The sequence below is a fragment of the Acipenser ruthenus genome, unplaced genomic scaffold (genome assembly GCF_902713425.1).
Source record: "Acipenser ruthenus unplaced genomic scaffold, fAciRut3.2 maternal haplotype, whole genome shotgun sequence".
In the NCBI taxonomy this organism is placed as follows: domain Eukaryota; kingdom Metazoa; phylum Chordata; class Actinopteri; order Acipenseriformes; family Acipenseridae; genus Acipenser; species Acipenser ruthenus.
Genome location: NW_026707395.1, coordinates 313,660 through 330,000, shown reverse-complemented (window position 1 = coordinate 330,000; position 16,341 = coordinate 313,660). Strand labels below are relative to the sequence as shown.

The 16,341-nt window shown below is 43.7% G+C and overlaps 69 non-coding genes and 4 pseudogenes across 69 annotated transcripts in view; all 73 read left to right on the top strand.

Moving 5' to 3' along the window:
- LOC131725841 (5S ribosomal RNA) overlaps nt 1-7 on the top strand; it is a 119-nt gene extending 112 nt beyond the window's left edge. Inside the window, exon 1 of the ribosomal RNA XR_009321020.1 lies at nt 1-7. This exon is cut by the window's left edge and continues 112 nt beyond it. This is a non-coding gene — a ribosomal RNA (5S ribosomal RNA).
- Nucleotides 8-107: 100 nt separating this feature from the next.
- Nucleotides 108-226, top strand: LOC131726237 (5S ribosomal RNA). Its single transcript, XR_009321420.1, has one exon. It is a non-coding gene; the product is annotated as a 5S ribosomal RNA (ribosomal RNA).
- Nucleotides 227-326: 100 nt separating this feature from the next.
- Nucleotides 327-445, top strand: LOC131726199 (5S ribosomal RNA). Its single transcript, XR_009321382.1, has one exon. It is a non-coding gene; the product is annotated as a 5S ribosomal RNA (ribosomal RNA).
- A 100-nt stretch (nt 446-545) lies between these two features.
- On the top strand, nt 546-664 carry LOC131725840 (5S ribosomal RNA). The gene has a single exon (XR_009321019.1). It is a non-coding gene; the product is annotated as a 5S ribosomal RNA (ribosomal RNA).
- A 100-nt stretch (nt 665-764) lies between these two features.
- LOC131726451 (5S ribosomal RNA) lies at nt 765-883 on the top strand. Its single transcript, XR_009321640.1, has one exon. It is a non-coding gene; the product is annotated as a 5S ribosomal RNA (ribosomal RNA).
- Nucleotides 884-997: 114 nt separating this feature from the next.
- Nucleotides 998-1,116, top strand: LOC131725839 (5S ribosomal RNA). The gene has a single exon (XR_009321018.1). It is a non-coding gene; the product is annotated as a 5S ribosomal RNA (ribosomal RNA).
- Nucleotides 1,117-1,230: 114 nt separating this feature from the next.
- LOC131725993 (5S ribosomal RNA) lies at nt 1,231-1,349 on the top strand. Its single transcript, XR_009321172.1, has one exon. It is a non-coding gene; the product is annotated as a 5S ribosomal RNA (ribosomal RNA).
- Nucleotides 1,350-1,449: 100 nt separating this feature from the next.
- LOC131726236 (5S ribosomal RNA) lies at nt 1,450-1,568 on the top strand. The gene has a single exon (XR_009321419.1). It is a non-coding gene; the product is annotated as a 5S ribosomal RNA (ribosomal RNA).
- Nucleotides 1,569-1,682: 114 nt separating this feature from the next.
- LOC131725838 (5S ribosomal RNA) lies at nt 1,683-1,801 on the top strand. The gene has a single exon (XR_009321017.1). It is a non-coding gene; the product is annotated as a 5S ribosomal RNA (ribosomal RNA).
- Nucleotides 1,802-1,915: 114 nt separating this feature from the next.
- On the top strand, nt 1,916-2,034 carry LOC131725837 (5S ribosomal RNA). The gene has a single exon (XR_009321016.1). It is a non-coding gene; the product is annotated as a 5S ribosomal RNA (ribosomal RNA).
- A 114-nt stretch (nt 2,035-2,148) lies between these two features.
- LOC131726477 (5S ribosomal RNA) lies at nt 2,149-2,267 on the top strand (annotated as a pseudogene).
- Nucleotides 2,268-2,381: 114 nt separating this feature from the next.
- Nucleotides 2,382-2,500, top strand: LOC131726105 (5S ribosomal RNA). The gene has a single exon (XR_009321288.1). It is a non-coding gene; the product is annotated as a 5S ribosomal RNA (ribosomal RNA).
- Nucleotides 2,501-2,600: 100 nt separating this feature from the next.
- LOC131725836 (5S ribosomal RNA) lies at nt 2,601-2,719 on the top strand. Its single transcript, XR_009321015.1, has one exon. It is a non-coding gene; the product is annotated as a 5S ribosomal RNA (ribosomal RNA).
- A 114-nt stretch (nt 2,720-2,833) lies between these two features.
- LOC131725835 (5S ribosomal RNA) lies at nt 2,834-2,952 on the top strand. Its single transcript, XR_009321014.1, has one exon. It is a non-coding gene; the product is annotated as a 5S ribosomal RNA (ribosomal RNA).
- Nucleotides 2,953-3,052: 100 nt separating this feature from the next.
- On the top strand, nt 3,053-3,171 carry LOC131726235 (5S ribosomal RNA). The gene has a single exon (XR_009321418.1). It is a non-coding gene; the product is annotated as a 5S ribosomal RNA (ribosomal RNA).
- Nucleotides 3,172-3,285: 114 nt separating this feature from the next.
- Nucleotides 3,286-3,404, top strand: LOC131725834 (5S ribosomal RNA). Its single transcript, XR_009321013.1, has one exon. It is a non-coding gene; the product is annotated as a 5S ribosomal RNA (ribosomal RNA).
- A 114-nt stretch (nt 3,405-3,518) lies between these two features.
- LOC131725833 (5S ribosomal RNA) lies at nt 3,519-3,637 on the top strand. Its single transcript, XR_009321012.1, has one exon. It is a non-coding gene; the product is annotated as a 5S ribosomal RNA (ribosomal RNA).
- A 114-nt stretch (nt 3,638-3,751) lies between these two features.
- On the top strand, nt 3,752-3,870 carry LOC131726445 (5S ribosomal RNA). Its single transcript, XR_009321634.1, has one exon. It is a non-coding gene; the product is annotated as a 5S ribosomal RNA (ribosomal RNA).
- Nucleotides 3,871-3,984: 114 nt separating this feature from the next.
- LOC131726374 (5S ribosomal RNA) lies at nt 3,985-4,103 on the top strand. Its single transcript, XR_009321563.1, has one exon. It is a non-coding gene; the product is annotated as a 5S ribosomal RNA (ribosomal RNA).
- A 114-nt stretch (nt 4,104-4,217) lies between these two features.
- LOC131725831 (5S ribosomal RNA) lies at nt 4,218-4,336 on the top strand. The gene has a single exon (XR_009321010.1). It is a non-coding gene; the product is annotated as a 5S ribosomal RNA (ribosomal RNA).
- A 100-nt stretch (nt 4,337-4,436) lies between these two features.
- Nucleotides 4,437-4,555, top strand: LOC131726373 (5S ribosomal RNA). Its single transcript, XR_009321562.1, has one exon. It is a non-coding gene; the product is annotated as a 5S ribosomal RNA (ribosomal RNA).
- Nucleotides 4,556-4,669: 114 nt separating this feature from the next.
- Nucleotides 4,670-4,788, top strand: LOC131725830 (5S ribosomal RNA). Its single transcript, XR_009321009.1, has one exon. It is a non-coding gene; the product is annotated as a 5S ribosomal RNA (ribosomal RNA).
- Nucleotides 4,789-4,888: 100 nt separating this feature from the next.
- On the top strand, nt 4,889-5,007 carry LOC131725829 (5S ribosomal RNA). Its single transcript, XR_009321008.1, has one exon. It is a non-coding gene; the product is annotated as a 5S ribosomal RNA (ribosomal RNA).
- Nucleotides 5,008-5,107: 100 nt separating this feature from the next.
- On the top strand, nt 5,108-5,226 carry LOC131726493 (5S ribosomal RNA; annotated as a pseudogene).
- Nucleotides 5,227-5,340: 114 nt separating this feature from the next.
- Nucleotides 5,341-5,459, top strand: LOC131726283 (5S ribosomal RNA). Its single transcript, XR_009321467.1, has one exon. It is a non-coding gene; the product is annotated as a 5S ribosomal RNA (ribosomal RNA).
- Nucleotides 5,460-5,573: 114 nt separating this feature from the next.
- LOC131725828 (5S ribosomal RNA) lies at nt 5,574-5,692 on the top strand. Its single transcript, XR_009321007.1, has one exon. It is a non-coding gene; the product is annotated as a 5S ribosomal RNA (ribosomal RNA).
- A 112-nt stretch (nt 5,693-5,804) lies between these two features.
- Nucleotides 5,805-5,923, top strand: LOC131725827 (5S ribosomal RNA). The gene has a single exon (XR_009321006.1). It is a non-coding gene; the product is annotated as a 5S ribosomal RNA (ribosomal RNA).
- Nucleotides 5,924-6,037: 114 nt separating this feature from the next.
- LOC131726089 (5S ribosomal RNA) lies at nt 6,038-6,156 on the top strand. The gene has a single exon (XR_009321271.1). It is a non-coding gene; the product is annotated as a 5S ribosomal RNA (ribosomal RNA).
- A 100-nt stretch (nt 6,157-6,256) lies between these two features.
- LOC131725826 (5S ribosomal RNA) lies at nt 6,257-6,375 on the top strand. The gene has a single exon (XR_009321005.1). It is a non-coding gene; the product is annotated as a 5S ribosomal RNA (ribosomal RNA).
- Nucleotides 6,376-6,489: 114 nt separating this feature from the next.
- On the top strand, nt 6,490-6,598 carry LOC131726768 (5S ribosomal RNA; annotated as a pseudogene).
- Nucleotides 6,599-6,698: 100 nt separating this feature from the next.
- LOC131726436 (5S ribosomal RNA) lies at nt 6,699-6,817 on the top strand. The gene has a single exon (XR_009321625.1). It is a non-coding gene; the product is annotated as a 5S ribosomal RNA (ribosomal RNA).
- Nucleotides 6,818-6,917: 100 nt separating this feature from the next.
- On the top strand, nt 6,918-7,036 carry LOC131726097 (5S ribosomal RNA). Its single transcript, XR_009321279.1, has one exon. It is a non-coding gene; the product is annotated as a 5S ribosomal RNA (ribosomal RNA).
- Nucleotides 7,037-7,150: 114 nt separating this feature from the next.
- On the top strand, nt 7,151-7,269 carry LOC131725825 (5S ribosomal RNA). Its single transcript, XR_009321004.1, has one exon. It is a non-coding gene; the product is annotated as a 5S ribosomal RNA (ribosomal RNA).
- A 114-nt stretch (nt 7,270-7,383) lies between these two features.
- On the top strand, nt 7,384-7,502 carry LOC131725824 (5S ribosomal RNA). Its single transcript, XR_009321003.1, has one exon. It is a non-coding gene; the product is annotated as a 5S ribosomal RNA (ribosomal RNA).
- A 100-nt stretch (nt 7,503-7,602) lies between these two features.
- On the top strand, nt 7,603-7,721 carry LOC131726179 (5S ribosomal RNA). The gene has a single exon (XR_009321361.1). It is a non-coding gene; the product is annotated as a 5S ribosomal RNA (ribosomal RNA).
- A 114-nt stretch (nt 7,722-7,835) lies between these two features.
- Nucleotides 7,836-7,954, top strand: LOC131725823 (5S ribosomal RNA). Its single transcript, XR_009321002.1, has one exon. It is a non-coding gene; the product is annotated as a 5S ribosomal RNA (ribosomal RNA).
- A 114-nt stretch (nt 7,955-8,068) lies between these two features.
- On the top strand, nt 8,069-8,187 carry LOC131725822 (5S ribosomal RNA). The gene has a single exon (XR_009321001.1). It is a non-coding gene; the product is annotated as a 5S ribosomal RNA (ribosomal RNA).
- A 100-nt stretch (nt 8,188-8,287) lies between these two features.
- Nucleotides 8,288-8,406, top strand: LOC131726331 (5S ribosomal RNA). The gene has a single exon (XR_009321517.1). It is a non-coding gene; the product is annotated as a 5S ribosomal RNA (ribosomal RNA).
- Nucleotides 8,407-8,520: 114 nt separating this feature from the next.
- On the top strand, nt 8,521-8,639 carry LOC131725820 (5S ribosomal RNA). Its single transcript, XR_009320999.1, has one exon. It is a non-coding gene; the product is annotated as a 5S ribosomal RNA (ribosomal RNA).
- A 100-nt stretch (nt 8,640-8,739) lies between these two features.
- LOC131726361 (5S ribosomal RNA) lies at nt 8,740-8,858 on the top strand. Its single transcript, XR_009321550.1, has one exon. It is a non-coding gene; the product is annotated as a 5S ribosomal RNA (ribosomal RNA).
- Nucleotides 8,859-8,958: 100 nt separating this feature from the next.
- On the top strand, nt 8,959-9,077 carry LOC131725819 (5S ribosomal RNA). Its single transcript, XR_009320998.1, has one exon. It is a non-coding gene; the product is annotated as a 5S ribosomal RNA (ribosomal RNA).
- A 114-nt stretch (nt 9,078-9,191) lies between these two features.
- LOC131725818 (5S ribosomal RNA) lies at nt 9,192-9,310 on the top strand. The gene has a single exon (XR_009320997.1). It is a non-coding gene; the product is annotated as a 5S ribosomal RNA (ribosomal RNA).
- Nucleotides 9,311-9,410: 100 nt separating this feature from the next.
- On the top strand, nt 9,411-9,529 carry LOC131726210 (5S ribosomal RNA). Its single transcript, XR_009321393.1, has one exon. It is a non-coding gene; the product is annotated as a 5S ribosomal RNA (ribosomal RNA).
- Nucleotides 9,530-9,643: 114 nt separating this feature from the next.
- Nucleotides 9,644-9,762, top strand: LOC131726409 (5S ribosomal RNA). The gene has a single exon (XR_009321598.1). It is a non-coding gene; the product is annotated as a 5S ribosomal RNA (ribosomal RNA).
- A 100-nt stretch (nt 9,763-9,862) lies between these two features.
- LOC131725817 (5S ribosomal RNA) lies at nt 9,863-9,981 on the top strand. Its single transcript, XR_009320996.1, has one exon. It is a non-coding gene; the product is annotated as a 5S ribosomal RNA (ribosomal RNA).
- A 100-nt stretch (nt 9,982-10,081) lies between these two features.
- On the top strand, nt 10,082-10,200 carry LOC131725816 (5S ribosomal RNA). The gene has a single exon (XR_009320995.1). It is a non-coding gene; the product is annotated as a 5S ribosomal RNA (ribosomal RNA).
- A 100-nt stretch (nt 10,201-10,300) lies between these two features.
- Nucleotides 10,301-10,419, top strand: LOC131725815 (5S ribosomal RNA). Its single transcript, XR_009320994.1, has one exon. It is a non-coding gene; the product is annotated as a 5S ribosomal RNA (ribosomal RNA).
- Nucleotides 10,420-10,519: 100 nt separating this feature from the next.
- Nucleotides 10,520-10,638, top strand: LOC131726270 (5S ribosomal RNA). The gene has a single exon (XR_009321453.1). It is a non-coding gene; the product is annotated as a 5S ribosomal RNA (ribosomal RNA).
- Nucleotides 10,639-10,738: 100 nt separating this feature from the next.
- On the top strand, nt 10,739-10,857 carry LOC131726330 (5S ribosomal RNA). The gene has a single exon (XR_009321516.1). It is a non-coding gene; the product is annotated as a 5S ribosomal RNA (ribosomal RNA).
- A 114-nt stretch (nt 10,858-10,971) lies between these two features.
- LOC131725814 (5S ribosomal RNA) lies at nt 10,972-11,090 on the top strand. The gene has a single exon (XR_009320993.1). It is a non-coding gene; the product is annotated as a 5S ribosomal RNA (ribosomal RNA).
- Nucleotides 11,091-11,204: 114 nt separating this feature from the next.
- On the top strand, nt 11,205-11,323 carry LOC131725813 (5S ribosomal RNA). The gene has a single exon (XR_009320992.1). It is a non-coding gene; the product is annotated as a 5S ribosomal RNA (ribosomal RNA).
- Nucleotides 11,324-11,437: 114 nt separating this feature from the next.
- Nucleotides 11,438-11,556, top strand: LOC131725812 (5S ribosomal RNA). The gene has a single exon (XR_009320991.1). It is a non-coding gene; the product is annotated as a 5S ribosomal RNA (ribosomal RNA).
- A 100-nt stretch (nt 11,557-11,656) lies between these two features.
- On the top strand, nt 11,657-11,775 carry LOC131725811 (5S ribosomal RNA). Its single transcript, XR_009320990.1, has one exon. It is a non-coding gene; the product is annotated as a 5S ribosomal RNA (ribosomal RNA).
- A 114-nt stretch (nt 11,776-11,889) lies between these two features.
- On the top strand, nt 11,890-12,008 carry LOC131726251 (5S ribosomal RNA). The gene has a single exon (XR_009321434.1). It is a non-coding gene; the product is annotated as a 5S ribosomal RNA (ribosomal RNA).
- A 100-nt stretch (nt 12,009-12,108) lies between these two features.
- On the top strand, nt 12,109-12,227 carry LOC131725809 (5S ribosomal RNA). Its single transcript, XR_009320988.1, has one exon. It is a non-coding gene; the product is annotated as a 5S ribosomal RNA (ribosomal RNA).
- Nucleotides 12,228-12,327: 100 nt separating this feature from the next.
- Nucleotides 12,328-12,446, top strand: LOC131725808 (5S ribosomal RNA). Its single transcript, XR_009320987.1, has one exon. It is a non-coding gene; the product is annotated as a 5S ribosomal RNA (ribosomal RNA).
- A 114-nt stretch (nt 12,447-12,560) lies between these two features.
- On the top strand, nt 12,561-12,679 carry LOC131725807 (5S ribosomal RNA). Its single transcript, XR_009320986.1, has one exon. It is a non-coding gene; the product is annotated as a 5S ribosomal RNA (ribosomal RNA).
- Nucleotides 12,680-12,793: 114 nt separating this feature from the next.
- Nucleotides 12,794-12,912, top strand: LOC131725806 (5S ribosomal RNA). The gene has a single exon (XR_009320985.1). It is a non-coding gene; the product is annotated as a 5S ribosomal RNA (ribosomal RNA).
- Nucleotides 12,913-13,012: 100 nt separating this feature from the next.
- LOC131725805 (5S ribosomal RNA) lies at nt 13,013-13,131 on the top strand. The gene has a single exon (XR_009320984.1). It is a non-coding gene; the product is annotated as a 5S ribosomal RNA (ribosomal RNA).
- A 100-nt stretch (nt 13,132-13,231) lies between these two features.
- On the top strand, nt 13,232-13,350 carry LOC131725804 (5S ribosomal RNA). The gene has a single exon (XR_009320983.1). It is a non-coding gene; the product is annotated as a 5S ribosomal RNA (ribosomal RNA).
- Nucleotides 13,351-13,450: 100 nt separating this feature from the next.
- On the top strand, nt 13,451-13,569 carry LOC131725803 (5S ribosomal RNA). Its single transcript, XR_009320982.1, has one exon. It is a non-coding gene; the product is annotated as a 5S ribosomal RNA (ribosomal RNA).
- A 100-nt stretch (nt 13,570-13,669) lies between these two features.
- Nucleotides 13,670-13,788, top strand: LOC131725802 (5S ribosomal RNA). The gene has a single exon (XR_009320981.1). It is a non-coding gene; the product is annotated as a 5S ribosomal RNA (ribosomal RNA).
- A 100-nt stretch (nt 13,789-13,888) lies between these two features.
- LOC131725801 (5S ribosomal RNA) lies at nt 13,889-14,007 on the top strand. Its single transcript, XR_009320980.1, has one exon. It is a non-coding gene; the product is annotated as a 5S ribosomal RNA (ribosomal RNA).
- A 114-nt stretch (nt 14,008-14,121) lies between these two features.
- LOC131725800 (5S ribosomal RNA) lies at nt 14,122-14,240 on the top strand. Its single transcript, XR_009320979.1, has one exon. It is a non-coding gene; the product is annotated as a 5S ribosomal RNA (ribosomal RNA).
- Nucleotides 14,241-14,340: 100 nt separating this feature from the next.
- Nucleotides 14,341-14,459, top strand: LOC131725798 (5S ribosomal RNA). The gene has a single exon (XR_009320977.1). It is a non-coding gene; the product is annotated as a 5S ribosomal RNA (ribosomal RNA).
- Nucleotides 14,460-14,559: 100 nt separating this feature from the next.
- On the top strand, nt 14,560-14,678 carry LOC131725797 (5S ribosomal RNA). The gene has a single exon (XR_009320976.1). It is a non-coding gene; the product is annotated as a 5S ribosomal RNA (ribosomal RNA).
- A 114-nt stretch (nt 14,679-14,792) lies between these two features.
- Nucleotides 14,793-14,911, top strand: LOC131726405 (5S ribosomal RNA). Its single transcript, XR_009321594.1, has one exon. It is a non-coding gene; the product is annotated as a 5S ribosomal RNA (ribosomal RNA).
- Nucleotides 14,912-15,025: 114 nt separating this feature from the next.
- LOC131726086 (5S ribosomal RNA) lies at nt 15,026-15,144 on the top strand. The gene has a single exon (XR_009321268.1). It is a non-coding gene; the product is annotated as a 5S ribosomal RNA (ribosomal RNA).
- Nucleotides 15,145-15,258: 114 nt separating this feature from the next.
- On the top strand, nt 15,259-15,377 carry LOC131725796 (5S ribosomal RNA). Its single transcript, XR_009320975.1, has one exon. It is a non-coding gene; the product is annotated as a 5S ribosomal RNA (ribosomal RNA).
- A 114-nt stretch (nt 15,378-15,491) lies between these two features.
- On the top strand, nt 15,492-15,600 carry LOC131726767 (5S ribosomal RNA; annotated as a pseudogene).
- A 114-nt stretch (nt 15,601-15,714) lies between these two features.
- On the top strand, nt 15,715-15,833 carry LOC131725795 (5S ribosomal RNA). Its single transcript, XR_009320974.1, has one exon. It is a non-coding gene; the product is annotated as a 5S ribosomal RNA (ribosomal RNA).
- Nucleotides 15,834-15,947: 114 nt separating this feature from the next.
- On the top strand, nt 15,948-16,066 carry LOC131726202 (5S ribosomal RNA). The gene has a single exon (XR_009321385.1). It is a non-coding gene; the product is annotated as a 5S ribosomal RNA (ribosomal RNA).
- Nucleotides 16,067-16,166: 100 nt separating this feature from the next.
- Nucleotides 16,167-16,285, top strand: LOC131725794 (5S ribosomal RNA). Its single transcript, XR_009320973.1, has one exon. It is a non-coding gene; the product is annotated as a 5S ribosomal RNA (ribosomal RNA).
- Nucleotides 16,286-16,341: the final 56 nt, after the last annotated feature.

The window sequence follows — 16,341 nt, the reverse complement described above, 5'->3', positions numbered from 1 at the left end:
GCAGGCATTACATTTTACAATTGAAATGTGTGGAGGACAAAAGGAAATTTTGGAGGAATCACCCCCAGCTCACTAAACATAAAAGTCATGAAAGCAGAAATGCAATCGCCTGCGGCCACACCACCTTGAATAAGCCTGATCTCGTCTGATCTCTGAAGCTAAGCAATGTTGGGCTTGGTTAGTACTTGGATGGGAGACCACCTGGGAATATCAAGTGCTGCAGGCATTACATTTTACAATTGAAATGTGTGGAGGACAAAAGGAAATTTTGGAGGAATCACCCCCAGCTCACTAAACATAAAAGTCATGAAAGCAGAAATGCAATCGCCTGCGGCCACACCACCTTGAATAAGCCTGATCTCGTCTGATCTCAGAAGCTAAGCAATGTTGGGCTTGGTTAGTACTTGGATGGGAGACCACCTGGGAATATCAAGTACTGCAGGCATTACATTTTACAATTGAAATGTGTGGAGGACAAAAGGAAATTTTGGAGGAATCACCCCCAGCTCACTAAACATAAAAGTCATGAAAGCAGAAATGCAATCGCCTGCGGCCACACCACCTTGAATAAGCCTGATCTCGTCTGATCTCAGAAGCTAAGCAATGTTGGGCTTGGTTAGTACTTGGATGGGAGACCACCTGGGAATATCAAGTGCTGCAGGCATTACATTTTACAATTGAAATGTGTGGAGGACAAAAGGAAATTTTGGAGGAATCACCCCCAGCTCACTAAACATAAAAGTCATGAAAGCAAAAATGCAATCACCTGCGGCCACACCACCTTGAATAAGCCTGAGCTCGTCTGATCTCAGAAGCTAAGCAATGTTGGGCTTGGTTAGTACTTGGATGGGAGACCACCTGGGAATATCAAGTGCTGCAGGCATTACATTTTTGTAATTACATTTTACAATTGAAATGTGTGGAGGACAAAAGGAAATTTTGGAGGAATCACCCCCAGCTCACTAAACATAAAAGTCATGAAAGCAGAAATGCAATCGCCTGCGGCCACACCACCTTGAATAAGCCTGATCTCGTCTGATCTCAGAAGCTAAGCAATGTTGGGCTTGGTTAGTACTTGGATGGGAGACCACCTGGGAATATCAAGTGCTGCAGGCATTACATTTTTGTAATTACATTTTACAATTGAAATGTGTGGAGGACAAAAGGAAATTTTGGAGGAATCACCCCCAGCTCACTAAACATAAAAGTCATGAAAGCAGAAATGCAATCGCCTGCGGCCACACCACCTTGAATAAACCTGATCTCGTCTGATCTCAGAAGCTAAGCAATGTTGGGCTTGGTTAGTACTTGGATGGGAGACCACCTGGGAATATCAAGTGCTGCAGGCATTACATTTTACAATTGAAATGTGTGGAGGACAAAAGGAAATTTTGGAGGAATCACCCCCAGCTCACTAAACATAAAAGTCATGAAAGCAGAAATGCAATCGCCTGCGGCCACACCACCTTGAATAAGCCTGATCTCGTCTGATCTCTGAAGCTAAGCAATGTTGGGCTTGGTTAGTACTTGGATGGGAGACCACCTGGGAATATCAAGTGCTGCAGGCATTACATTTTTGTAATTACATTTTACAATTGAAATGTGTGGAGGACAAAAGGAAATTTTGGAGGAATCACCCCCAGCTCACTAAACATAAAAGTCATGAAAGCAGAAATGCAATCGCCTGCGGCCACACCACCTTGAATAAGCCTGATCTCGTCTGATCTCAGAAGCTAAGCAATGTTGGGCTTGGTTAGTACTTGGATGGGAGACCACCTGGGAATATCAAGTGCTGCAGGCATTACATTTTAGTAATTACATTTTACAATTGAAATGTGTGGAGGACAAAAGGAAATTTTGGAGGAATCACCCCCAGCTCACTAAACATAAAAGTCATGAAAGCAGAACAGCAATCGCCTGCGGCCACACCACCTTGAATAAGCCTGATCTCGTCTGATCTCAGAAGCTAAGCAATGTTGGGCTTGGTTAGTACTTGGATGGGAGACCACCTGGGAATATCAAGTGCTGCAGGCATTACATTTTTGTAATTACATTTTACAATTGAAATGTGTGGAGGACAAAAGGAAATTTTGGAGGAATCACCCCCAGCTCACTAAACATAAAAGTCATGAAAGCAGAAATGCAATCACCTGCGGCCACACCACCTTGAATAAGCCTGATCTCGTCTGATCTCAGAAGCTAAGCAATGTTGGGCTTGGTTAGGACTTGGATGGGAGACCACCTGGGAATATCAAGTGCTGCAGGCATTACATTTTTGTAATTACATTTTAGAATTGAAATGTGTGGAGGACAAAAGGAAATTTTGGAGGAATCACCCCCAGCTCACTAAACATAAAAGTCATGAAAGCAGAAATGCAATCGCCTGCGGCCACACCACTTTGAATAAGCCTGATCTCGTCTGATCTCAGAAGCTAAGCAATGTTGGGCTTGGTTAGTACTTGGATGGGAGACCACCTGGGAATATCAAGTGCTGCAGGCATTACATTTTACAATTGAAATGTGTGGAGGACAAAAGGAAATTTTGGAGGAATCACCCCCAGCTCACTAAACATAAAAGTCATGAAAGCAGAAATGCAATCGCCTGCGGCCACACCACCTTGAATAAGCCTGATCTCGTCTGATCTCAGAAGCTAAGCAATGTTGGGCTTGGTTAGTACTTGGATGGGAGACCACCTGGGAATATCAAGTGCTGCAGGCATTACATTTTTGTAATTACATTTTACAATTGAAATGTGTGGAGGACAAAAGGAAATTTTGGAGGAATCACCCCCAGCTCACTAAACATAAAAGTCATGAAAGCAGAACAGCAATCGCCTGCGGCCACACCACCTTGAATAAGCCTGATCTCGTCTGATCTCAGAAGCTAAGCAATGTTGGGCTTGGTTAGTACTTGGATGGGAGACCACCTGGGAATATCAAGTGCTGCAGGCATTACATTTTACAATTGAAATGTGTGGAGGACAAAAGGAAATTTTGGAGGAATCACCCCCAGCTCACTAAACATAAAAGTCATGAAAGCAGAAATGCAATCGCCTGCGGCCACACCACCTTGAATAAGCCTGATCTCGTCTGATCTCTGAAGCTAAGCAATGTTGGGCTTGGTTAGTACTTGGATGGGAGACCACCTGGGAATATCAAGTGCTGCAGGCATTACATTTTTGTAATTACATTTTACAATTGAAATGTGTGGAGGACAAAAGGAAATTTTGGAGGAATCACCCCCAGCTCACTAAACATAAAAGTCATGAAAGCAGAAATGCAATCGCCTGCGGCCACACCACCTTGAATAAGCCTGATCTCGTCTGATCTCAGAAGCTAAGCAATGTTGGGCTTGGTTAGTACTTGGATGGGAGACCACCTGGGAATATCAAGTGCTGCAGGCATTACATTTTAGTAATTACATTTTACAATTGAAATGTGTGGAGGACAAAAGGAAATTTTGGAGGAATCACCCCCAGCTCACTAAACATAAAAGTCATGAAAGCAGAACAGCAATCGCCTGCGGCCACACCACCTTGAATAAGCCTGATCTCGTCTGATCTCAGAAGCTAAGCAATGTTGGGCTTGGTTAGTACTTGGATGGGAGACCACCTGGGAATATCAAGTGCTGCAGGCATTACATTTTTGTAATTACATTTTACAATTGAAATGTGTGGAGGACAAAAGGAAATTTTGGAGGAATCACCCCCAGCTCACTAAACATAAAAGTCATGAAAGCAGAAATGCAATCGCCTGCGGCCACACCACCTTGAATAAGCCTGATCTCGTCTGATCTCAGAAGCTAAGCAATGTTGGGCTTGGTTAGGACTTGGATGGGAGACCACCTGGGAATATCAAGTGCTGCAGGCATTACATTTTTGTAATTACATTTTACAATTGAAATGTGTGGAGGACAAAAGGAAATTTTGGAGGAATCACCCCCAGCTCACTAAACATAAAAGTCATGAAAGCAGAAATGCAATCGCCTGCGGCCACACCACCTTGAATAAGCCTGAGCTCGTCTGATCTCAGAAGCTAAGCAATGTTGGGCTTGGTTAGTACTTGGATGGGAGACCACCTGGGAATATCAAGTGCTGCAGGCATTACATTTTTGTAATTACATTTTACAATTGAAATGTGTGGAGGACAAAAGGAAATTTTGGAGGAATCACCCCCAGCTCACTAAACATAAAAGTCATGAAAGCAGAAATGCAATCGCCTGCGGCCACACCACCTTGAATAAGCCTGATCTCGTCTGATCTCAGAAGCTAAGCAATGTTGGGCTTGGTTAGTACTTGGATGGGAGACCACCTGGGAATATCAAGTGCTGCAGGCATTACATTTTACAATTGAAATGTGTGGAGGACAAAAGGAAATTTTGGAGGAATCACCCCCAGCTCACTAAACATAAAAGTCATGAAAGCAGAAATGCAATCGCCTGCGGCCACACCACCTTGAATAAGCCTGAGCTCGTCTGATCTCAGAAGCTAAGCAATGTTGGGCTTGGTTAGTACTTGGATGGGAGACCACCTGGGAATATCAAGTGCTGCAGGCATTACATTTTTGTAATTACATTTTACAATTGAAATGTGTGGAGGACAAAAGGAAATTTTGGAGGAATCACCCCCAGCTCACTAAACATAAAAGTCATGAAAGCAGAAATGCAATCGCCTGCGGCCACACCACCTTGAATAAGCCTGATCTCGTCTGATCTCAGAAGCTAAGCAATGTTGGGCTTGGTTAGTACTTGGATGGGAGACCACCTGGGAATATCAAGTGCTGCAGGCATTACATTTTACAATTGAAATGTGTGGAGGACAAAAGGAAATTTTGGAGGAATCACCCCCAGCTCACTAAACATAAAAGTCATGAAAGCAGAAATGCAATCGCCTGCGGCCACACCACCTTGAATAAGCCTGATCTCGTCTGATCTCAGAAGCTAAGCAATGTTGGGCTTGGTTAGTACTTGGATGGGAGACCACCTGGGAATATCAAGTGCTGCAGGCATTACATTTTACAATTGAAATGTGTGGAGGACAAAAGGAAATTTTGGAGGAATCACCCCCAGCTCACTAAACATAAAAGTCATGAAAGCAGAAATACAATCGCCTGCGGCCACACCACCTTGAATAAGCCTGATCTCGTCTGATCTCAGAAGCTAAGCAATGTTTGGCTTGGTTAGTACTTGAATGTGAGACCACCTGGGAATATCAAGTGCTGCAGGCATTACATTTTTGTAATTACATTTTACAATTGAAATGTGTGGAGGACAAAAGGAAATTTTGGAGGAATCACCCCCAGCTCACTAAACATAAAAGTCATGAAAGCAGAAATGCAATCGCCTGCGGCCACACCACCTTGAATAAGCCTGATCTCGTCTGATCTCAGAAGCTAAGCAATGTTGGGCATGGTTAGTACTTGGATGGGAGACCACCTGGGAATATCAAGTGCTGCAGGCATTACATTTTTGTAATTACATTTTACAATTGAAATGTGTGGAGGACAAAAGGAAATTTTGGAGGAATCACCCCCAGCTCACTAAACATAAAAGTCATGAAAGCAGAAATGCAATCGCCTGCGGCCACACCACCTTGAATAAGCCTGATCTCGTCTGATCTCAGAAGCTAAGCAATGTTGGGCTTGGTTAGTACTTGGATGGGAGACCACCTGGGAATATCAAGTGCTGCAGGCATTACATTTTTGTAATTACATTTTACAATTGAAATGTGTGGAGGACAAGGAAATTTTGGAGGAATCACCCCCAGCTCACTAAACATAAAAGTCATGAAAGCAGAAATGCAATCGCCTGCGGCCACACCACCTTGAATAAGCCTGATCTCGTCTGATCTCAGAAGCTAAGCAATGTTGGGCTTGGTTAGTACTTGGATGGGAGACCACCTGGGAATATCAAGTGCTGCAGGCATTACATTTTTGTAATTACATTTTACAATTGAAATGTGTGGAGGACAAAAGGAAATTTTGGAGGAATCACCCCCAGCTCAATAAACATAAAAGTCATGAAAGCAGAAATGCAATCGCCTGCGGCCACACCACCTTGAATAAGCCTGATCTCGTCTGATCTCAGAAGCTAAGCAATGTTGGGCTTGGTTAGTACTTGGGTGGGAGACCACCTGGGAATATCAAGTGCTGCAGGCATTACATTTTACAATTGAAATGTGTGGAGGACAAAAGGAAATTTTGGAGGAATCACCCCCAGCTCACTAAACATAAAAGTCATGAAAGCAGAAATGCAATCGCCTGCGGCCACACCACCTTGAATAAGCCTGATCTCGTCTGATCTCAGAAGCTAAGCAATGTTGGGCTTGGTTAGTACTTGGATGGGAGACCACCTGGGAATATCAAGTGCTGCAGGCATTACATTTTTGTAATTACATTTTACAATTGAAATGTGTGGAGGACAAAAGGAAATTTTGGAGGAATCACCCCCAGCTCACTAAACATAAAAGTCATGAAAGCAGAAATGCAATCGCCTGCGGCCACACCACCTTGAATAAGCCTGATCTCAGAAGCTAAGCAATGTTGGGCTTGGTTAGTACTTGGATGGGAGACCACCTGGGAATATCAAGTGCTGCAGGCATTACATTTTACAATTGAAATGTGTGGAGGACAAAAGGAAATTTTGGAGGAATCACCCCCAGCTCACTAAACATAAAAGTCATGAAAGCAGAAATGCAATCGCCTGCGGCCACACCACCTTGAATAAGCCTGATCTCGTCTAATCTCAGAAGCTAAGCAATGTTGGGCTTGGTAAGTACTTGGATGGGAGACCACCTGGGAATATCAAGTGCTGCAGGCATTACATTTTACAATTGAAATGTGTGGAGGACAAAAGGAAATTTTGGAGGAATCACCCCCAGCTCACTAAACATAAAAGTCATGAAAGCAGAAATGCAATCGCCTGCGGCCACACCACCTTGAATAAGCCTGATCTCGTCTGATCTCAGAAGCTAAGCAATGTTGGGCTTGGTTAGTACTTGGATGGGAGACCACGTGGGAATATCAAGTGCTGCAGGCATTACATTTTAGTAATTACATTTTACAATTGAAATGTGTGGAGGACAAAAGGAAATTTTGGAGGAATCACCCCCAGCTCACTAAACATAAAAGTCATGAAAGCAGAAATGCAATCGCCTGCGGCCACACCACCTTGAATAAGCCTGATCTCGTCTGATCTCAGAAGCTAAGCAATGTTGGGCTTGGTTAGTACTTGGATGGGAGACCACCTGGGAATATCAAGTGCTGCAGGCATTACATTTTTGTAATTACATTTTACAATTGAAATGTGTGGAGGACAAAAGGAAATTTTGGAGGAATCACCCCCAGCTCACTAAACATAAAAGTCATGAAAGCAGAAATGCAATCGCCTGCGGCCACACCACCTTGAATAAGCCTGATCTCGTCTGATCTCAGAAGCTAAGCAATGTTGGGCTTGGTTAGTACTTGGATGGGAGACCACCTGGGAATATCAAGTGCTGCAGGCATTACATTTTACAATTGAAATGTGTGGAGGACAAAAGGAAATTTTGGAGGAATCACCCCCAGCTCACTAAACATAAAAGTCATGAAAGCAGAAATGCAATCGCCTGCGGCCACACCACCTTGAATAAGCCTGATCTCGTCTGATCTCAGAAGCTAAGCAATGTTGGGCTTGATTAGTACTTGGATGGGAGACCACCTGGGAATATCAAGTGCTGCAGGAATTACATTTTTGTAATTACATTTTACAATTGAAATGTGTGGAGGACAAAAGGAAATTTTGGAGGAATCACCCCCAGCTCACTAAACATAAAAGTCATGAAAGCAGAAATGCAATCGCCTGCGGCCACACCACCTTGAATAAGCCTGATCTCGTCTGATCTCAGAAGCTAAGCAATGTTGGGCTTGGTTAGTACTTGGATGGGAGACCACCTGGGAATATCAAGTGCTGCAGGCATTACATTTTTGTAATTACATTTTACAATTGAAATGTGTGGAGGACAAAAGGAAATTTTGGAGGAATCACCCCCAGCTCACTAAACATAAAAGTCATGAAAGCAGAAATGCAATCGCCTGCGGCCACACCACCTTGAATAAGCCTGATCTCGTCTGATCTCAGAAGCTAAGCAATGTTGGGCTTGGTTAGTACTTGGATGGGAGACCACCTGGGAATATCAAGTGCTGCAGGCATTACATTTTACAATTGAAATGTGTGGAGGACAAAAGGAAATTTTGGAGGAATCACCCCCAGCTCACTAAACATAAAAGTCATGAAAGCAGAAATGCAATCGCCTGCGGCCACACCACCTTGAATAAGCCTGATCTCGTCTGATCTCCGAAGCTAAGCAATGTTGGGCTTGGTTAGTACTTGGATGGGAGACCACCTGGGAATATCAAGTGCTGCAGGCATTACATTTTTGTCATTACATTTTACAATTGAAATGTGTGGAGGACAAAAGGAAATTTTGGAGGAATCACCCCCAGCTCACTAAACATAAAAGTCATGAAAGCAGAAATGCAATCGCCTGCGGCCACACCACCTTGAATAAGCCTGATCTCGTCTGATCTCAGAAGCTAAGCAATGTTGGGCTTGGTTAGTACTTGGATGGGAGACCACCTGGGAATATCAAGTGCTGCAGGCATTACATTTTACAATTGAAATGTGTGGAGGACAAAAGGAAATTTTGGAGGAATCACCCCCAGCTCACTAAACATAAAAGTCATGAAAGCAGAAATGCAATCGCCTGCGGCCACACCAACTTGAATAAGCCTGATCTCGTCTGATCTCAGAAGCTAAGCAATGTTGGGCTTGGTTAGTACTTGGATGGGAGACCACCTGGGAATATCAAGTGCTGCAGGCATTACATTTTACAATTGAAATGTGTGGAGGACAAAAGGAAATTTTGGAGGAATCACCCCCAGCTCACTAAACATAAAAGTCATGAAAGCAGAAAAGCAATCGCCTGCGGCCACACCACCTTGAATAAGCCTGATCTCGTCTGATCTCAGAAGCTAAGCAATGTTGGGCTTGGTTAGTACTTGGATGGGAGACCACCTGGGAATATCAAGTGCTGCAGGCATTACATTTTAGTAATTACATTTTACAATTGAAATGTGTGGAGGACAAAAGGAAATTTTGGAGGAATCACCCCCAGCTCACTAAACATAAAAGTCATGAAAGCAGAAATGCAATCGCCTGCGGCCACACCACCTTGAATAAGCCTGATCTCGTCTGATCTCAGAAGCTAAGCAATGTTGGGCTTGGTTAGTACTTGGATGGGAGACCACCTGGGAATATCAAGTGCTGCAGGCATTACATTTTACAATTGAAATGTGTGGAGGACAAAAGGAAATTTTGGAGGAATCACCCCCAGCTCACTAAACATAAAAGTCATGAAAGCAGAACAGCAATCGCCTGCGGCCACACCACCTTGAATAAGCCTGATCTCGTCTGGTCTCAGAAGCTAAGCAATGTTGGGCTTGGTTAGTACTTGGATGGGAGACCACCTGGGAATATCAAGTGCTGCAGGCATTACATTTTTGTAATTACATTTTACAATTGAAATGTGTGGAGGACAAAAGGAAATTTTGGAGGAATCACCCCCAGCTCACTAAACATAAAAGTCATGAAAGCAGAAATGCAATCGCCTGCGGCCACACCACCTTGAATAAGCCTGATCTCGTCTGATCTCAGAAGCTAAGCAATGTTGTGCTTGGTTAGTACTTGGATGGGAGACCACCTGGGAATATCAAGTGCTGCAGGCATTACATTTTACAATTGAAATGTGTGGAGGACAAAAGGAAATTTTGGAGGAATCACCCCCAGCTCACTAAACATAAAAGTCATGAAAGCAGAAATGCAATCGCCTGCGGCCACACCACCTTGAATAAGCCTGATCTCGTCTGATCTCAGAAGCTAAGCAATGTTGGGCTTGGTTAGTACTTGGATGGGAGACCACCTGGGAATATCAAGTGCTGCAGGCATTACATTTTACAATTGAAATGTGTGGAGGACAAAAGGAAATTTTGGAGGAATCACCCCCAGCTCACTAAACATAAAAGTCATGAAAGCAGAACAGCAATCGCCTGCGGCCACACCACCTTGAATAAGCCTGATCTCGTCTGATCTCAGAAGCTAAGCAATGTTGGGCTTGGTTAGTACTTGGATGGGAGACCACCTGGGAATATCAAGTGCTGCAGGCATTACATTTTACAATTGAAATGTGTGGAGGACAAAAGGAAATTTTGGAGGAATCACCCCCAGCTCACTAAACATAAAAGTCATGAAAGCAGAACAGCAATCGCCTGCGGCCACACCACCTTGAATAAGCCTGATCTCGTCTGATCTCAGAAGCTAAGCAATGTTGGGCTTGGTTAGTACTTGGATGGGAGACCACCTGGGAATATCAAGTGCTGCAGGCATTACATTTTACAATTGAAATGTGTGGAGGACAAAAGGAAATTTTGGAGGAATCACCCCCAGCTCACTAAACATAAAAGTCATGAAAGCAGAAATGCAATCGCCTGCGGCCACACCACCTTGAATAAGCCTGATCTCGTCTGATCTTAGAAGCTAAGCAATGTTGGGCTTGGTTAGTACTTGGATGGGAGACCACCTGGGAATATCAAGTGCTGCAGGCATTACATTTTACAATTGAAATGTGTGGAGGACAAAAGGAAATTTTGGAGGAATCACCCCCAGCTCACTAAACATAAAAGTCATGAAAGCAGAAATGCAATCGCCTGCGGCCACACCACCTTGAATAAGCCTGATCTCGTCTGATCTCCGAAGCTAAGCAATGTTGGGCTTGGTTAGTACTTGGATGGGAGACCACCTGGGAATATCAAGTGCTGCAGGCATTACATTTTTGTAATTACATTTTACAATTGAAATGTGTGGAGGACAAAAGGAAATTTTGGAGGAATCACCCCCAGCTCACTAAACATAAAAGTCATGAAAGCAGAAATGCAATCGCCTGCGGCCACACCACCTTGAATAAGCCTGATCTCGTCTGATCTCAGAAGCTAAGCAATGTTGGGCTTGGTTAGTACTTGGATGGGAGACCACCTGGGAATATCAAGTGCTGCAGGCATTACATTTTAGTAATTACATTTTACAATTGAAATGTGTGGAGGACAAAAGGAAATTTTGGAGGAATCACCCCCAGCTCACTAAACATAAAAGTCATGAAAGCAGAAATGCAATCGCCTGCGGCCACACCACCTTGAATAAGCCTGATCTCGTCTGATCTCAGAAGCTAAGCAATGTTGGGCTTGGTTAGTACTTGGATGGGAGACCACCTGGGAATATCAAGTGCTGCAGGCATTACATTTTTGTAATTACATTTTACAATTGAAATGTGTGGAGGACAAAAGGAAATTTTGGAGGAATCACCCCCAGCTCACTAAACATAAAAGTCATGAAAGCAGAAATGCAATCGCCTGCGGCCACACCACCTTGAATAAGCCTGATCTCGTCTGATCTCAGAAGCTAAGCAATGTTGGGCTTGGTTAGTACTTGGATGGGAGACCACCTGGGAATATCAAGTGCTGCAGGCATTACATTTTACAATTGAAATGTGTGGAGGACAAAAGGAAATTTTGGAGGAATCACCCCCAGCTCACTAAACATAAAAGTCATGAAAGCAGAAAAGCAATCGCCTGCGGCCACACCACCTTGAATAAGCCTGATCTCGTCTGATCTCAGAAGCTAAGCAATGTTGGGCTTGGTTAGTACTTGGATGGGAGACCACCTGGGAATATCAAGTGCTGCAGGCATTACATTTTAGTAATTACATTTTACAATTGAAATGTGTGGAGGACAAAAGGAAATTTTGGAGGTATCACCCCCAGCTCACTAAACATAAAAGTCATGAAAGCAGAAATGCAGTCGCCTGCGGCCACACCACCTTGAATAAGCCTGATCTCGTCTGATCTCAGAAGCTAAGCAATGTTGGGCTTGGTTAGTATTTGGATGGGAGACCACCTGGGAATATCAAGTGCTGCAGGCATTACATTTTACAATTGAAATGTGTGGAGGACAAAAGGAAATTTTGGAGGAATCACCCCCAGCTCACTAAACATAAAAGTCATGAAAGCAGAAATGCAATCGCCTGCGGCCACACCACCTTGAATAAGCCTGATCTCGTCTGATCTCAGAAGCTAAGCAATGTTGGGCTTGGTTAGTACTTGGATGGGAGACCACCTGGGAATATCAAGTGCTGCAGGCATTACATTTTACAATTGAAATGTGTGGAGGACAAAAGGAAATTTTGGAGGAATCACCCCCAGCTCACTAAACATAAAAGTCATGACAGCAGAAATGCAATCGCCTGCGGCCACACCACCTTGAATAAGCCTGATCTCGTCTGATCTCAGAAGCTAAGCAATGTTGGGCTTGGTTAGTACTTGGATGGGAGACCACCTGGGAATATCAAGTGCTGCAGGCATTACATTTTTGTAATTACATTTTACAATTGAAATGTGTGGACGACAAAAGGAAATTTTGGAGGAATCACCCCCAGCTCACTAAACATAAAAGTCATGAAAGCAGAACTGCAATCGCCTGCGGCCACACCACCTTGAATAAGCCTGATCTCGTCTGATCTCAGAAGCTAAGCAATGTTGGGCTTGGTTAGTACTTGGATGGGAGACCACCTGGGAATATCAAGTGCTGCAGGCATTACATTTTTGTAATTACATTTTACAATTGAAATGTGTGGAGGACAAAAGGAAATTTTGGAGGAATCACCCCCAGCTCACTAAACATAAAAGTCATGAAAGCAGAAATGCAATCGCCTGCGGCCACACCACCTTGAATAAGCCTGATCTCGTCTGATCTCAGAAGCTAAGCAATGTTGGGCTTGGTTAGTACTTGGATGGGAGACCACCTGGGAATATCAAGTGCTGCAGGCATTACATTTTACAATAGAAATGTGTGGAGGACAAAAGGAAATTTTGGAGGAATCACCCCCAGCTCACTAAACATAAAAGTCATGAAAGCAGAAATGCAATCGCCTGCGGCCACACCACCTTGAATAAGCCTGATCTCGTCTGATCTCAGAAGCTAAGCAATGTTGGGCTTGGTTAGTACTTGGATGGGAGACCACCTGGGAATATCAAGTGCTGCAGGCATTACATTTTACAATAGAAATGTGTGGAGGACAAAAGGAAATTTTGGAGGAATCACCCCCAGCTCACTAAACATAAAAGTCATGAAAGCAGAAATGCAATCGCCTGCGGCCACACCACCTTGAATAAGCCTGATCTCGTCTGATCTCAGAAGCTAAGCAATGTTGGGCTTGGTTAGTACTTGGATGGGAGACCACCTGGGAATATCAAGTGCTGCAGGCATTACATTTTACAATAGAAATGTGTGGAGGACAAAAGGAAATTTTGGAGGAATCACCCCCAGCTCACTAAACATAAAAGTCATGAAAGCAGAAATGCAATCGCCTGCGGCCACACCACCTTGAATAAGCCTGATCTCGTCTGATCTCAGAAGCTAAGCAATGTTGGGCTTGGTTAGTACTTGGATGGGAGACCACCTGGGAATATCAAGTGCTGCAGGCATTACATTTTACAATAGAAATGTGTGGAGGACAAAAGGAAATTTTGGAGGAATCACCCCCAGCTCACTAAACATAAAAGTCATGAAAGCAGAAATGCAATCGCCTGCGGCCACACCACCTTGAATAAGCCTGATCTCGTCTGATCTCAGAAGCTAAGCAATGTTGGGCTTGGTTAGTACTTGGATGGGAGACCACCTGGGAATATCAAGTGCTGCAGGCATTACATTTTACAATTGAAATGTGTGGAGGACAAAAGGAAATTTTGGAGGAATCACCCCCAGCTCACTAAACATAAAAGTCATGAAAGCAGAAATGCAATCGCCTGCGGCCACACCACCTTGAATAAGCCTGATCTCGTCTGATCTCAGAAGCTAAGCAATGTTGGGCTTGGTTAGTACTTGGATGGGAGACCACCTGGGAATATCAAGTGCTGCAGGCATTACATTTTAGTAATTACATTTTACAATTGAAATGTGTGGAGGACAAAAGGAAATTTTGGAGGAATCACCCCCAGCTCACTAAACATAAAAGTCATGAAAGCAGAAATGCAATCGCCTGCGGCCACACCACCTTGAATAAGCCTGATCTCGTCTGATCTCAGAAGCTAAGCAATGTTGGGCTTGGTTAGTACTTGGATGGGAGACCACCTGGGAATATCAAGTGCTGCAGGCATTACATTTTACAATTGAAATGTGTGGAGGACAAAAGGAAATTTTGGAGGAATCACCCCCAGCTCACTAAACATAAAAGTCATGAAAGCAGAAATGCAATCGCCTGCGGCCACACCACCTTGAATAAGCCTGATCTCGTCTGATCTCAGAAGCTAAGCAATGTTGGGCTTGGTTAGTACTTGGATGGGAGACCACCTGGGAATATCAAGTGCTGCAGGCATTACATTTTACAATTGAAATGTGTGGAGGACAAAAGGAAATTTTGGAGGAATCACCCCCAGCTCACTAAACATAAAAGTCATGAAAGCAGAAATGCAATCGCCTGCGGCCACACCACCTTGAATAAGCCTGATCTCGTCTGATCTCAGAAGCTAAGCAATGTTGGGCTTGGTTAGTACTTGGATGGGAGACCACCTGGGAATATCAAGTGCTGCAGGCATTACATTTTTGTAATTACATTTTACAATAGAAATGTGTGGAGGACAAAAGGAAATTTTGGAGGAATCACCCCCAGCTCACTAAACATAAAAGTCATGAAAGCAGAAATGCAATCGCCTGCTGCCACACCACCTTGAATAAGCCTGATCTCGTCTGATCTCAGAAGCGAAGCAATGTTGGGCTTGGTTAGTACTTGGATGGGAGACCACCTGGGAATATCAAGTGCTGCAGGCATTACATTTTTGTAATTACATTTTACAATTGAAATGTGTGGAGGACAAAAGGAAATTTTGGAGGAATCACCCCCAGCTCACTAAACATAAAAGTCATGAAAGCAGAAATGCAATCGCCTGCGGCCACACCACCTTGAATAAGCCTGATCTCGTCTGATCTCAGAAGCTAAGCAACGTTGGGCTTGGTTAGTACTTGGATGGGAGACCACCTGGGAATATCAAGTGCTGCAGGCATTACATTTTTGTAATTACATTTTACAATTGAAATGTGTGGAGGACAAAAGGAAATTTTGGAGGAATCACCCCCAGCTCACTAAACATAAAAGTCATGAAAGCAGAAATGCAATCGCCTGCGGCCACACCACCTTGAATAAGCCTGATCTCGTCTGATCTCAGAAGCTAAGCAATGTTGGGCTTGGTTAGTACTTGGATGGGAGACCACCTGGGAATATCAAGTGCTGCAGGCATTACATTTTTGTAATTACATTTTACAATTGAAATGTGTGGAGGACAAAAGGAAATTTTGGAGGAATCACCCCCAGCTCACTAAACATAAAAGTCATGAAAGCAGAAATGCAATCGCCTGCGGCCACACCACCTTGAATAAGCCTGATCTCAGAAGCTAAGCAATGTTGGGCTTGGTTAGTACTTGGATGGGAGACCACCTGGGAATATCAAGTGCTGCAGGCATTACATTTTTGTAATTACATTTTACAATTGAAATGTGTGGAGGACAAAAGGAAATTTTGGAGGAATCACCCCCAGCTCACTAAACATAAAAGTCATGAAAGCAGAAAAGCAGTCGCCTGCGGCCACACCACCTTGAATAAGCCTGATCTCGTCTGATCTCAGAAGCTAAGCAATGTTGGGCTTGGTTAGTACTTGGATGGGAGACCACCTGGGAATATCAAGTGCTGCAGGCATTACATTTTTGTAATTACATTTTACAATTGAAATGTGTGGAGGACAAAAGGAAATTTTGGAGGAATCACCCCCAGCTCACTAAACATAAAAGTCATGAAAGCAGAAATGCAATCGCCTGCGGCCACACCACCTTGAATAAGCCTGATCTCGTCTGATCTCAGAAGCTAAGTAATGTTGGGCTTGGTTAGTACTTGGATGGGAGACCACCTGGGAATATCAAGTGCTGCAGGCATTACATTTTACAATTGAAATGTGTGGAGGACAAAAGGAAATTTTGGAGGAATCACCCCCAGCTCACTAAACATAAAAGTCATGAAAGCAGAAATGCAATCGCCTGCGGCCACACCACCTTGAATAAGCCTGATCTCGTCTGATCTCAGAAGCTAAGCAATGTTGGGCTTGGTTAGTACTTGGATGGGAGACCACCTGGGAATATCAAGTGCTGCAGGCATTACATTTTTGTAATTACATTTTACAATTGAAATGTGTGGAGGACAAAAGGAAATT